Below are 14196 nucleotides of genomic sequence, written 5' to 3' on the forward strand. Positions count from 1 at the left end.
GAAGGCTTTCTGATGTTTCCTAATAATTTTCCCGATATTTATTTAAGAAACTCCGACGGATGATTTATCGTGGAATTTATGACTCAGTACATATTTCGAAATTCAATAGTGTGATTTTTAATCAGTGAGTTTATCATTCGTTAATGTCAAGAATAGAAATATTGCAAATTCGCAATTACATTCATTTATGATAATGCTAAATAAATTGATGAGGAAACAAAGTTATGGTAATTAGAATTAGGATCACAAATAGTTTTGTTATCGAATGAACGAGGGTCACTGGAAGATTGGTAGTCACGTGGAGGAGGCTCGTACCACATGTGATCACTGCACCATTCGCACCCTCCCTCTCCCTCATTGACGCCCGAATAACCAGAATGATAAATTATAGTATCTATTATGTGTATGAACGTGGGTGACTCGTGTAGGAAATTGTGGGTAATTGTCCTACATATTGAACAATGAACATAAAAATAATGAAATAAAAAATTACACAGGCAGAGAAACATCTAGAATAGTCTGTCTGTAAATAAGCAAAAATTGTTCAGTTCTTATGAGTGAATATTATTTGATAAAAATTGAAACCCAAGTGGCCAATAATTTTAACATCAGCCAGACACTGCTCGACTAAAAAAAATATTCCATTCTTATGGTTGGATGTGATTTGATGAACATTTTATCCCACAATAGCTAATAATTCTGCACTGGTCAGACTCGCCGCTTAATCCAAAAACTCTACGAACAAAGAATACTTACAATATTTCCTTTACGAAAAAAAATTTCCTTCATTCTCATGATTAAATGTGATTTAATGAACATTTTCATCCGAAGTGACTGACAATTTTGGCAGCAGTAAGACTCGCCACTTGTATCAAAAATTCCACATAAAAAGGAACATCTACAATATTTTCTTTACAAAAAAAATCTTTCATTCTTATGATTGAATGTGATTTGATGAATATTTAATTCCGATATGTGTTAATGTCTTGACCAGACTCGTTGCCTGAACTGTTAAGCTACAACTGCGGTTTTTTCCTCATTTGGCTAAGTAAAGACCCACCCGAAGGAGACAAAATATTACTCCGCAGTCGGTAGGATTCGAACCTACGCTCCCAGAGGGAATCTGATTTCTAGTCAGACGCCTTAACCACTCGGCCACGACTGCTTATTTTTTGTTACCCACTCACTGGTGCACAAGCACTAGAGAATTCAAGGTAAGAAAAAGGCGTCTAAACAGAGCGAGGATCTGGGATGTTTCGAGGCTGATGTGTGCTCGACCCTCTCACTTATCATTTGTCCATACTCATGAATTGATTATCATGACAAAATCATTGAAAACAATTTCAATAATAATCCGACTACTGTCGATGTCGTTCATCGACGCAAAAAAATCCAGCGCAGCAATTAACGATTATACAAAAAATTGTAAAATATTAGCAGTGATTAGATCGCTCATTTCGATCAAACTTTTTCCACAGGATACTGGTGGGGGACATGGCCAAATCATTATAGGAAATACAACAATGGAAAAAGTTCCATTACGCACACGGTCAAGTGTTAATTCCGATAAAAATCTTTGAACAACCGATAAAAATCGAATCATTCCACTTCAGTCTTTTCTTTTCTCCGATTGTCCGTCGCAATTATCTTTCGGGTGAAGTAAATACGTCAGGCCCGTTCCTATTTAATCAGTCATTGTTCAGATATTTGGTATCTATGGAAGAATTCTTAATCAAGCATCGAACACGGAATTGGATACACGTGCACGTATATCACACGTGAGACCTCTTACAGCGCATTCAGCGTTAAATTCTATTATAATTACAGGAATGAGCAATTGTGCACTGAGTTGGATTGATGTTATCAACACGGAGAATTAATTCTGAGGTGGGGGATTGATTTTCAAATCTAGGGAGAACAGAATAATTATCTTTCATGTCATGATAATCAGTTTAATTTTTCTGACGAGTGCTTTGAAATTTGGAGACAACGAACCGCTTAGATTATGAAAATGATTGATGTAGATAAACACGTGAGGTATCGCGTGAGTACGCGAAGTGTTATCATCAGAGATATCGTCACACGTTTCTTTATCATCGACGGATGAAAATGTGAATGTGAAGAAACGAGCGATGATAATTGGGTAATCCCTCAACTAGAAAATCTGATTGATCAACAATTTGGCCTATTTTTTCTCGTCTTCGTAACTTTATCCGGAATATGTTTCTTCAATTACTAAGTGTGAATGAAGTTGATTGAGCCCCAATATTTGTACAGATTTGAGTGTAAGAACTAGATAAAACTAGCGTGTGATAGCAGGCGACAGTAGCTCGGAAGAATAAATAAAAGAAACCGATTGATGTCAAATATTTCAGCTCCGCTTCAATGTACTCAAGAGATTAATTAACGTCAAATGAGAGATTAAAGCATGAAAAATGTCAAATGAGATTTCTACAATTTTCCATTCTTCCCTGCTGAGAATAGAGTTTATGGAGCTATTACGTTACGGGTCAGGTCAGCCTCGTGGTTTATTAATCTTGACGTTTTATTTCGGTTTCATCAGTTTGTTCGGGATTCATGACCGCCGGATTATTCTTGATTATATTCAGGGCGACTCATGGAATTACGTCAGAGTGGAGATAACTTGGTTTGGGGGAGATTTGGTTAATTATTTAAGGATGTATTACACTCTGTTCGCCAAAATTCACGTTTTTTGAATTTTTCTGGCAAATTGTTGATCGGATTGACGTGAAAAAATATACCGTTTTTGCGTTTTATCATTACTTAATGACTCACGAAATTTCATAATCGTGCAATCATTTTTCCGCGTTTTTTCTAAAACTTTTGGGAAATTCACAAAACTTTAGAAAAAATGCAGCAAAACGATTGCACTACCGTGAAACTTCGTGAGTCAGTCAATAACAATAAAACGCAAAAACGGTATATTATTTCGCATCAATCCGATCAATAATTTGCCAGAAAAATGAAAAACACGTGAATTTTGGCCGAAAGGGTGTAGTACATCCTTAAGTGTAATTTCGGTTAAAGTGAAATCAGAGAATTTGGAATTCCATATGAGATTGCTTTTCGATTTGAGAGGAGATTGACCAGATTTATCGGTTGATGTACTCATATGAGGAAAGAGTTGACCATTAAAAAATTATCACAGCGGAAAAGGAATTTTTGTAGATTAAGAAGGTCGTTATTATTCTTGCATTTGAAAATTAATGAATTTTGATAACAATCCCTCAAACCTAAGAAGTACAAATTTTTCAGAGCAAATCAGGGATCAACGGAACATAATTTCTATTATTGAATTATGATTTTTTTCGTAATGAATAATTATACGAAACATAATTTCCATTGCGATACTAATGAGAAATGAAAATGAAAAAAGAAACAAATAATTTATCAATCAATAATGGTACAATAGTATATTTCGTAACGAGTGTAAAAAAGTGTTTTTTAGCGAGTGGGAGGTTTATATCACGAGCCGAAGGCGAGTGATATAATCCACGAGCTAAAAAACATTTTTTCACGAGTTACGAACAATATTTTTCATCACAATGTGGCGGAAATTGGACTTTTAGGCACGCGGAGCGTGCCGAAAAGTTCACTTTTCGTCACAGCGTGATGAAAAATTCATTTTTATTACTATATCAATGGAAAGTATTCGATACCATGATGTACTACCCAATTAACATTACTTTGTAGACAATTGTTCATTATAAAAGTGATGAAAATTACTGGAAAGATTAAAATAATGAATAATATTTTTGTACTTAATATTATTGAGATGTTATTAAATTTCTGATAATATAACTAGTTAAATTTGCCTGTCACTGGAACAACTATTATAAAAGTGTATTATCATGAGACTATGAAATGGTTGGTCGTGCACACACAGCATAAATGCACTATTTACTCTGTAAGCTAGAGATGTATGCCAGCTTTTCTGACTTCCTCAATAAATAGCAATGATAATGACATAATAAATCGTAAAAATCATAAACTCAACGATTAAATAATAAATTTGTGTTGAAAAAAAATTAAAAAATTAAATTTCGCAGTCGGTAGGACTCGAACCTACGCTCCCAGAGGGAATCTGATTTCTAGTCAGACGCCTTAACCACTCGGCCACGACTGCTACATGTATATTTATTAATATATTTCACTTCACACTAAGCCTCTCACAAGATCACTAGAAACTCGTTCTCGAACCTGATTCACATTTTTTTTGCAGTTCAACATTTTTCTATTTCCGTTTTGGACGGAAATCATCATCTCGTCCGAATTGAGGTCGATGTAACACATAAAGCAATGGATAAAATAGGTCCCTGTTATCATACCGACAATTTTCATCGACAGCAGTCGTGGCCGAGTGGTTAAGGCGTCTGACTAGAAATCAGATTCCCTCTGGGAGCGTAGGTTCGAGTCCTACCGACTGCGTTAGTCCATTTTTTTTTATAAACAATTTCATTGATAAAAAAATTAAAATCCTGCACGACCCCAATTGTGTGTATGTTATACCCATTTTTTGTATGCGTTGGACTTTTCGATTGGAAATTCATTTATTTATTATTGAGTGCCCTTCGTTATTGTCTGCATTTTCCATTTTATTTGCTGATTTTCTGTCTCATTTTTGCCTGCCAATCAACGTATTGGTCGATAAGGCACGCAGCGTTTTGTCATACTGGACTTGCCGACATTATTTAAAAATGTTATTTTTATCACACTGTTGGTCGCACTATGAGTGTTGCGGACAACCGTGTCTTGAGTGAGAGCGACAGATAAAATATCTACCTGCTGACTCTTACCTGACCGTCACCAGTCACCTAGGTGGGAATTGACCATTGGTTCAAGCTTGAACCAAGCTTGGACCAAGACTAGCCTCGCTTGGCTCAAGCTCGTATTCCAAGGTTGAACCAGCCTTGTCTAATCCTTGATTTGTAACACTAGTCCAAGCTTGTATGTCAGGCTTGATCCAAGCCTGATGATTTAGATTGGTCCAAGCCATTCATCTAGCTTGGGCCAATATCGGATAGTCAATAAATCCAATCTTGGCATTAAATTTTCATATCGATTAATTTTTTAAACCTTGCATAAATTAATCGTTGGAAAAAAAACAAAATAGTGACATCATCAACTTAGTAGAACGAAAATGGGAAAAAAAGAAAAAAATCGATCGGTCCATTGCTTTTCAAGATATCTGATGTCAGTGTTCCCAATCGGTCACCCATCCTTGTAGTGCCCCGACTCGCTACTGCTTAGCTCAGTGATCGCAGGATATCCCGGTATGCTTCTGAGTTGTGCAGCGAATTGTGCAACAATTAATTATTTTCGGGTTGATGAGGGCATTTGAGAAAAGGGGGAAGATAGAGATAAATGGAGTGGAGTGAACATTGAGTGTAATACAGGATACCACGAATGGAGGACGGAGAGGGGAGGGAAACTGGAATTGAATGGGCAATGGAGTAAAATGGGATGGTGAAGTGAATCGGGCAGCGGGTTCGTTGGACAGCGGGGTACAACGTGATTCGAGGATGAATCTGACAGTGGGGCAAAATGGGATAGTAAGGTGGATTGGGGGAGGAGGGATGGGTGGAGGGAGCGGGGGTGTTGAATCGTGAGGTAAAACAGGACAGCGGGTCACTCAGACAGTGGGGTAAAATAGAATACCGGGGTGAATTGGAGAGAGGGGTAAAATGGGATAGTCCGGTTANGGGGGGGGGGGGGGTGTTGAACCGTGAGGTAAAACAGGACAGCGGGTCACTCAGACAGTGGGGTACAATAGAATACCGGGGTGAATTGGACAGAGGGGTGAAATGGGCTAGTCCGGTTAATCGAATGGTGAGTGAGTGAGATAGTGGGGTAAGATGGGATAGCGTGGTAAAAAAAATAATTTCTGCGCATGCTTGATAGTGATGCTTTTCATCGCTCCCTTTCACCCTATCATCCTATTTACCCCCTCCCCCTCCTCCTCCCCCTCTTGACCCCAACATATTGGGCCAAGCTTGGTTGAACCCCTGAGCTCAAGCTAGGAATATAAAGCTTGGACCATGATTGGGACTACCTTGGTACCCAAGCTTTGATTCGCAGACTATCAGCAAGCTTGGTTTTACCTAGGTATCACTACAGGTTCAAGCTTGGTTCAAGCCCCTGAGTTCAAGCTTGGAATACCAAGCTTGGACCATGATTGGGACTACCTTAGCACGCAAGATTTGATTCGCAGGATATCACCAAGCTTGGTTTTACCTAGGTATCACCATAGATCCAAGCTTGGTTCAAGTCCCTGAGTTCAAGCTTGGAGTACCAAGCTCGAACCAGGATTGGAACTACCTTGGCACCCAAGCTTTCATTCCCAGGATATCACCAAGCTTTGTTTTACCTAGGTATAACCACAGGTTCAAGCTTGATCAAAGCTAAGAATCCCACGACTTGGTATCCTAGATTGAACCAAGCTTGATCCCATTGTTCAAGCTTGGAATCCCGCACCTGGGGCACGACTAGAAGTCACTATGTTGATGAAACAAACGGGGATTTCAAGTATCTCCTTTTGTTAAATAGATTGGAATCGTGATGTTCGGCATAATGTATTGAAATACACCGAAAATGTAACACGTAAAGAAAGAAAGAGACCAAGTTGCACCAATTAAGCTACCTATTCAGTAAGCGACTCAATTTCGTGTAGACCCAGGATGAAAACGAAGGGAAAATGGGAAAATGGGAGAATAGAAAAGTAGAGAAATTGGATAATGAAGGACATTGACACTTATAGTTCGTTGATTAAGTTAGGGGAATTGGAAGGAATGCTCTGTGGCTGCGTTGAGTCTGTTCTCTCTGCTGGACTCCACGAAAGGGTCCTCCGTGGTTGATAAACCATTGATCGACAGTTTATTCACTCAAATAGGCTGGAGGGCTATGAAGATAATCTTCCTTTTTTTAACCAGTTTTTATTTTTTTAAAAATCTTATTTACAATATTTACATACCTTAAGAAACTAGTATCAAAAAAGTGCTGCGGAAAACCATGTCTTGAGTGAGAGCGAGAGAGAAAATATCTACCTGCTGACTCTTACCTGACCGTTACCAGTCGCAACCGAAAGTCACTACGATGATAAAACAACGGGGGAGTTTAATTATCTCCTTTTGTTAAATAAGTTGGAATCGTGATGTTCGGAATAAGGTATTGAAATACACCGAAAATGTAACACGTAAAGGAAGACAGAGACCAAGTTGCACCAATTAAGCTACTTATTCAATAAGCGACTCAATTTCGTGTAGACCCGGGGTGCACACCATCGAAGAGAACACGGCAGATATGGAAAAATCGTATAGAAATTTTCTATACGGATTGTGTATAAAAATTCTATAGAATTTCCGTATGATATTCGGATATTTCTATACGAATTATTTATATACATGAATTTTTACATAAATTTTTGTTTTCATACGAAAGATGTCTAAACGCTCCAGAGAAAAACGTAGAGAAATGTCGCAACTCCATCCGAAATGTTTCTATACATGCGGCAGTGGGTCGTATAGGATCAAACCTATAGAAATCGTATAGAAATAATTTGTATAAAGAATATCTGTATAGAAATATCCGAATATCATATACGAAAATCCTATAGAAGTTCTATACGTGATCCGTATAGAAAATTTCTACCTATACGATTTTTTCATACGTGGGGAGAATAGAAAAGTAAAGAAATCGGATAATGAAGGACATTGACACTTACAGTTCGTTGATTAAGTTAGGGGAATTGGAAGGAATGCTCTGTGGTTGCGTTGAGTCTGTTCTCTCCGCTGGACTCCGCGAAGGGCTCTTCAGTGGTTGATGAAGCTTTAATCGACAGTTGTTTCACTCAACTAGGCTGGCGGACCGTGAAGATGATCTTCCCTTTTTTTAAACCAGGTTTTTATTTTTTTTTTAAATCCTTATTTACAGTATTTACATACCTTAAAAAACTCGTGTCAAAAAAGGTTCTATGAACACTATTTTATAGAATGTATAAATTTGGCCAGGAGTGATTCCCGAGTTTTATTGCTTATGGTAGAATTTTCTTTGATATTTTGAATAATAATGTATTTTCATTAGAGATTAATGCGTTAATTCTTGCAATCAGTATCAAGGGGTTTTTAGATGCTTAAAAAAATTTGTTTTTCAGTTTGCGTAGATGTGAAAAAAGCAGAAGTCTTCGCAAGCGGGAATAAAAAATAGCAGGAATGTAATTTTTTTTTCAATTACATGGTGTGAAACTTTAAACTATGAGTCACAATCATATCGTTTTTATTGATTCGAATTCATTTAAAAAATGCTTAATTGGGAGAACAGTCTTTGCATTTATTATTAATACTTCTTTTTTCCATAATTAATATTTACTGTAGGCTCTTATATTTTTCATTTGGAATGGAAAATTAAAAATTTTTATTTTCGAAGATTTAAGGAGAACGAAAATTATTTCTGCTGTATCGGATTTGAGATCAATTCTTGTTTTTGTTCAATTGTTTGAATAAATTGAAGATCATCTTGCTCGCTGAATGGATGAGGTAGTAAGTAGTATCAAATCTGGATGGAAACTCCGGCAGTTGTCTCGTCCTGATGAAAAAGACCACTACTTTGTACAGTTATCCCTAAGATTTCAGTTCTCTAAGATTTCAGTTGGAGAAGCATACTCCTCCCACCATTACCAACCTAAGCATGTGTAAGTAGCGTGTGGGCTCCTCCTGCAACAGGAATGCGCGATAGGACCCTTGGCGTTACGCGATGTTTGAAACAGACAGATTCTTTTTCTCTGTTCCTCTTCTACCTTAGTCAAACCGTCGACTTATGAGCAATGACTTCCCGATCATTTAAATTCGTGAAATTCGTTTCCCCGAAGCTGAAATCTTAGGGAGTATCTACTGTACTGGGTCGGATTCCTGCTGATTTCAACGATCCTCGGAATGACATAATCCACGTTCCTACCTGTATTTACAAAGAACAATCATTGGCAACGGGACAACCGTACCAACGAAAACTCTACCAACGTGAAACACTACCGAAATAATCCCTACCAACGTACAACTCGAACCCATCGAACTGATTTTCCGACAAGCCTACCGCGTTAGAACACTATCGATCGTACAACGGTACCGCAGGACAACCGTACCAAGCGACAAGCCTACCGAATTATACTCCTACCAATGGTGTTCGAAACACTGAATCCGTGGAACTCTACCGCGGGACAACCGTACCAAGTGACAAGCCTACCGCAGAATAACCCTACCGATCTAACAAGTCTACCATAGTACAATCCTACCGGCCAAATTAAATTCATTCTCTAATAGTTTTTCATTCATAATTTTTTTCAGCCATGATATAATTATTCAAATGACTACACGGATGAAAAAGTTTAATAGAAAAACCTAGCGAATGTGCTAGATAATTCAATTGGATTTCCATTGAATATTCTCTTAATTTTTGGCCGATTCTATTGAAATGTTCAATAGAAAATATTCTATGGAGAAAGTAAAAAGAATTAGATTTTTCTATGCAACTTATTCTATTGAGATATTTTCTATAGAATTTCCTCGGCTAAAAGTTTTTCTGTTCGATTTTCTTGATAATGAAAAGAAAAATCGAATGAAACAAGTGGGAAATTGCTTTTGTATTGCATATAGTATAGTTATTTTTGCTAATAAATTGGCAATACGCTTCCGAATGATTATTTTGAACATGATTTCCTTCTATTACGTATAATAAGTGCATTGTTCATCTCATTTTATTAAATTAAATAAGATTTTCTTTCAACTAATTTTGTCAGATTTTGAACTTAGTTGAATGTTATCATCAGCATTATTTTTATAATCCCTTTCTTCTGTACGACGGATTATTTTTTTTACTCTTCTATCTCTTCCCTCAGTCCGATAAAATGTTAATGCGGTAGGTCGAGCATGGCCCGGTGCTGGCCAACGTTGGGCCACCCTCGGCCAATCTTGGCCCATTCCTCATCTATTGAAATGTTCAATAGAAAATATTTAATAGAAGAAGTCAATAGAATTCAAATTTTTCTATATAACTTATTCTAACTAATTCTACTTCACATATTTTCTGTAGAATTTCCTCGGCGCAAATTTTTTCAAATTTTTTTCATTTTATTCTTTTTTTTTACATCAAGAAAATTACGCAAAAAAACAAAATTTGAGCCACGGAAATTTTATAAAAAATATCTCAATAGCATATGTTGCATAGAAAAATCGAATTCCAAAAAAAACTATTAGAGGATGAATTTAATTTGGCCGGTAGGATTGTACTGCGGTAGGCTTGTTAGATCGGTAGGGTTATTCTGCGGTAGGCTTGTCGCTTGGTACTAGGGCTGCCCACGATACCGTGACTAGTCTCGGTCTCGTCTCGTATCGTCTCGGTTCCATGAACCGATACCGAGACGATACCGCGTCCAGAATTTTCCAGACGATACCAAGACGATACTCGCTTTTAAATAGTAGTCTCCACGAGACTCTCAACGAGAGACTCGGCGAGACTTGAGTTTTTCGCTCTTCGCGTTGTCTGCAATCCATTGGCTTTGAGGGCAGCGTTAACCGATAGAGAGAGTCGACCATCGCTAATGGAAGAGGGAAATTCACCAAAAGTCGCTAGTTGTAGAACGGGAATTCACCAGAGAAATCTCCAGTGGCGGCAATCGGTTTACATTTTGACAACTTTGAAAAGGGGATCTTACGCGGGTCAGATGTCTCAAGAGACTCATACCTGCAAGGATTGTACCCCGCGAGAGTCACACCTTGTAACGACTATACCTCACAAAGTTCGCGCCTCGTGAGGGCCAAACGTCACAAGAATCTTAACTCGCAAGGGTCAAACAAGAAAAGGAAACAGGACAATCGCGAGGGTCAAACAACCACAACGGTAAACCGGGAGAGGCAGACAGAACTATCAGCAGGGTCAAATTCCGGCAGAAGTTACCTGCCTCTGTTATTTGAATTTTGTGTTCATTTGACCCGCTCCGAGACACGACTTTTGCTAGGTATGATTTTTGCGACCTCTGACCATCACGACGCATCGCCCTTCCAACGTTTGACCCTCGCGAGGCATGAACCTTGCGAGGTATGATCATTGCGACGCTTGACTTTCACGGTCTTAAACCGGGAATACAGGAGTGAGATGGAAAAAAATGGTTTTTCTCTTAATTGAGCGAGACGGACGAGACGAGACGAAACTAAGCATAAAGTTCCGAGACTCACGCGAGACCGAAGCGAGACGAGACCGAGTTAGGCCGATACTGCAACGAGACCGAGACGATACCAAGAATTTTGAATATCAACAAGACCGAGACGAGACTTTCCAGTCTCGTCTCGTCTCGTGGGCAGCCCTACTTGGTACGGTGGTCCCGCGGTACCGTTGCACCATCGATAGTGTTCTAACGCGGTAGGCTTGTCGGAAAATCAGTTTGGTAGGTTCGAGTTGTATGTTGGTAGGGATTATTTCGGTAGTTTTTCATGTTGATAGAGTTTACGTTGGTACGGTTGTCCCGTTGCCAAAATCCGTGTGTGGATTACTGTGAGACGGAGCCGAGGGCACTGGAATTTCCTGTTTTCCTCCCTTGGTGCCCAATCTACTATTCTTGCAAGCACAGAGAAGTTATTTTTTTGAAAAGACCAACTCTATTTTTGCAATAAAAATTTTCAATATCGGCGCACGCTTCGCATATTTGGCACAAAAAAATCAATTTTTAATCATTTTTAACAAACGGTTTATTCGGCACAAGTAAGATTTATTCGAGAACTCTGCTTTTTTCTCTCAGTGTACCTGCTCTTGGCATTACCCAAGTTCTACAAGGGGGACGTGGTTTGAATAGAACCCAAACAACCCCCAAATATGCTGTTATACCCACAAAAGGTGCATCTTAATTATACACGAAAACTGTCTGAACTGGTACGTTAATGCACTATTTTGTTTTCTATAATTTTTATGGAATAAACACAAGTAAAATTGGAATGTTTCGATTTTTTTGTTCCAGTGTTTCTCTACTTTGGTTAACCCGTCAGGCACTCGCGCTATGACTACAAAAATGTTCAGGGTATAAGGACCATAGTCGAAAAATTGAGATTTTAAACTGAAACTTTTTGATTGTCTCAAGCAACTATCTCTTTCCTCTAGGATCAATACAAACCGTCTAGCATGTTTCACTAAATTATGAAAAAAAAATTTATCGAGCTCGGACGAGCGTGTGAGATTCTATGGCGGCGCAAGTAAAGTCGATCGTGTGGCTCTCTCGCATCGAGCAATTCCGTGACGCGTTCGGTGATACTCGGCAACTAAACCAGTTCCATGGATAACTCGGACCTCTCTGTCGAACTAGTGTGCGTGCAATACGCCAGAACCCGAGTGGAAATTCAAATCAGGATAGAATAAGAGACTGACCAGTAAAAACTAATTTTGATCAGTTTTGGATCAGAAATGTAACGCTTTTTTGGATCCATGCCTGGTTAAAATTCTAGGATCCGATCATTCTGTACAGTACCGGATCCGATACGGACCTAGTGGAGATTTAACTGACCAGAATAGGATCAAAATTCACCTCGCCGCATTGGATTCAGATACTCCATTCAGGATCTCATCAGATCGTTATCCGAACGTCTAATCAATAAATTCTGTCCAGTATTGGACCTAAAACTGATCTAGATCCAAGCTGAGTGAAATTTCTACTCGGGAGATTCTCTCTCGGCGCAAGTAAATCTCAGGGATCTCCATCAATATTAAATTTCTGTAATATTACAAGAATTTGACCCTTTACATTAATGAAGGTTTAAAATATGTTGATCTAATTTTTCAAATAATATAATATTAATAAGCGTATTTTTTCGAATAATGATGTATTTAAAATTTGTTAATATGAAACTGCAAATTTACCACTAAGTGAATAATTCAATTTTCTTAAAAGGGGATTTTCGATTATACAAATAATCATCAATTTTCCTACCTCAATTATTGATTGATAAAATATTTAAAAATTTGAATATTTGAATTGATAATACTTAAGTACTCGAAAAAATTAAAAGTGATATTAACTAATTGATGGCTACAAAATTTAACGGTAATTAAATATTACAAATTTGGCTAGCCCTGGTAAAAATTCTCGGTGAAATGAGGCGTGTCATGACGGATTAAATTTCGAATTATGAATATTTCTTGAAATGTGCGGGTGTTTTTTGTTGAGAGAAAAATTTGTTTGAGGTAGATTTTGTGTGGGAAATTACGTCAGGGAAGAAGTTTCCTCAAATTGAACGTTTCACAGATTGGCAATGTTGCAATGGCGTTTCNGGGGGGGGGGGGGGGTCCAAAATTTTTAAAAAGCGTGATGTAATGATTAAATGCTCCTCACGACTACCTGTCGTACAGTAAAATTTGCCACGATTTTCTAGGTAATTTTTATCTAAGGTTTCTCTCCGTGTGCAACAAAAAAGATATAACGTATGGACAGAGCAATCGAGAATAACATGGACAAGGGTAATAAAACTATCGATTAATTATTTTGAATATTCTATTAAAATTCCGAATACCTTTGATTACATCAGCAATCGACGATTTTATGAAACTCCTCATTACAATATTCACAATTAAATACTATGGCTGCTGCATTATTTCCACTATGGATAACCATAGATGATGGACTCGATGAAAGTATCAATGGGAAACTTCTATTTTTCATCCGGGGGAGATATCTCCTCGATCAATAATATTTCACTAAAAATTGATATTTATAAAATATTTTAAAACTGCTCAATAATACATAGAAGATGAAAAATCTACTGATTAATCGTGAGTAGATGATTTTAATGAGTTTATCATATCCTTTATTATTTATGTAAAATGACCGTTAATGGTCAAGTAACATAAATCATCATTTATCGTGACATAGATATATAATATAATGTTCGTCTAATATTCACATTATTAGGATCTAATGCAAAAAGTCCAAATTGCGCAGATCTAGATTCTTTCCTAAGTGTTATCACTGAACTAAATATATCTGAAAATATTTTCTAGAAAAGAAAAATCTATTACATTTTTTTAGCACAAAAAATCATGATCTCCATGAATTTGTTTTTCAGATAAATTTGTTCGAAGGAAAAAAAATCAATCAATTGATTTTGAATATTCAAATCTGCCGCAAGGCATCGAGCGCTTATTCTG

At 37.6% G+C, this 14196-nt stretch overlaps 3 non-coding genes across 3 annotated transcripts; 1 reads left to right on the plus strand and 2 right to left on the minus strand.

Moving 5' to 3' along the window:
- Window positions 1-1083: 1083 nt before the first annotated feature.
- On the minus strand, window positions 1084-1165 carry Trnas-aga. The gene has a single exon. It is a non-coding gene; the product is annotated as a tRNA-Ser (tRNA).
- A 2900-nt stretch (window positions 1166-4065) lies between these two features.
- On the minus strand, window positions 4066-4147 carry Trnas-aga. The gene has a single exon. It is a non-coding gene; the product is annotated as a tRNA-Ser (tRNA).
- Window positions 4148-4367: 220 nt separating this feature from the next.
- On the plus strand, window positions 4368-4449 carry Trnas-aga. The gene has a single exon. It is a non-coding gene; the product is annotated as a tRNA-Ser (tRNA).
- Window positions 4450-14196: the final 9747 nt, after the last annotated feature.

Source organism: Diachasma alloeum, unplaced genomic scaffold (genome assembly GCF_001412515.2).
Source record: "Diachasma alloeum isolate Michigan unplaced genomic scaffold, Dall2.0 Dall_scaffold_00369, whole genome shotgun sequence".
Lineage (NCBI taxonomy): Eukaryota > Metazoa > Arthropoda > Insecta > Hymenoptera > Braconidae > Diachasma > Diachasma alloeum.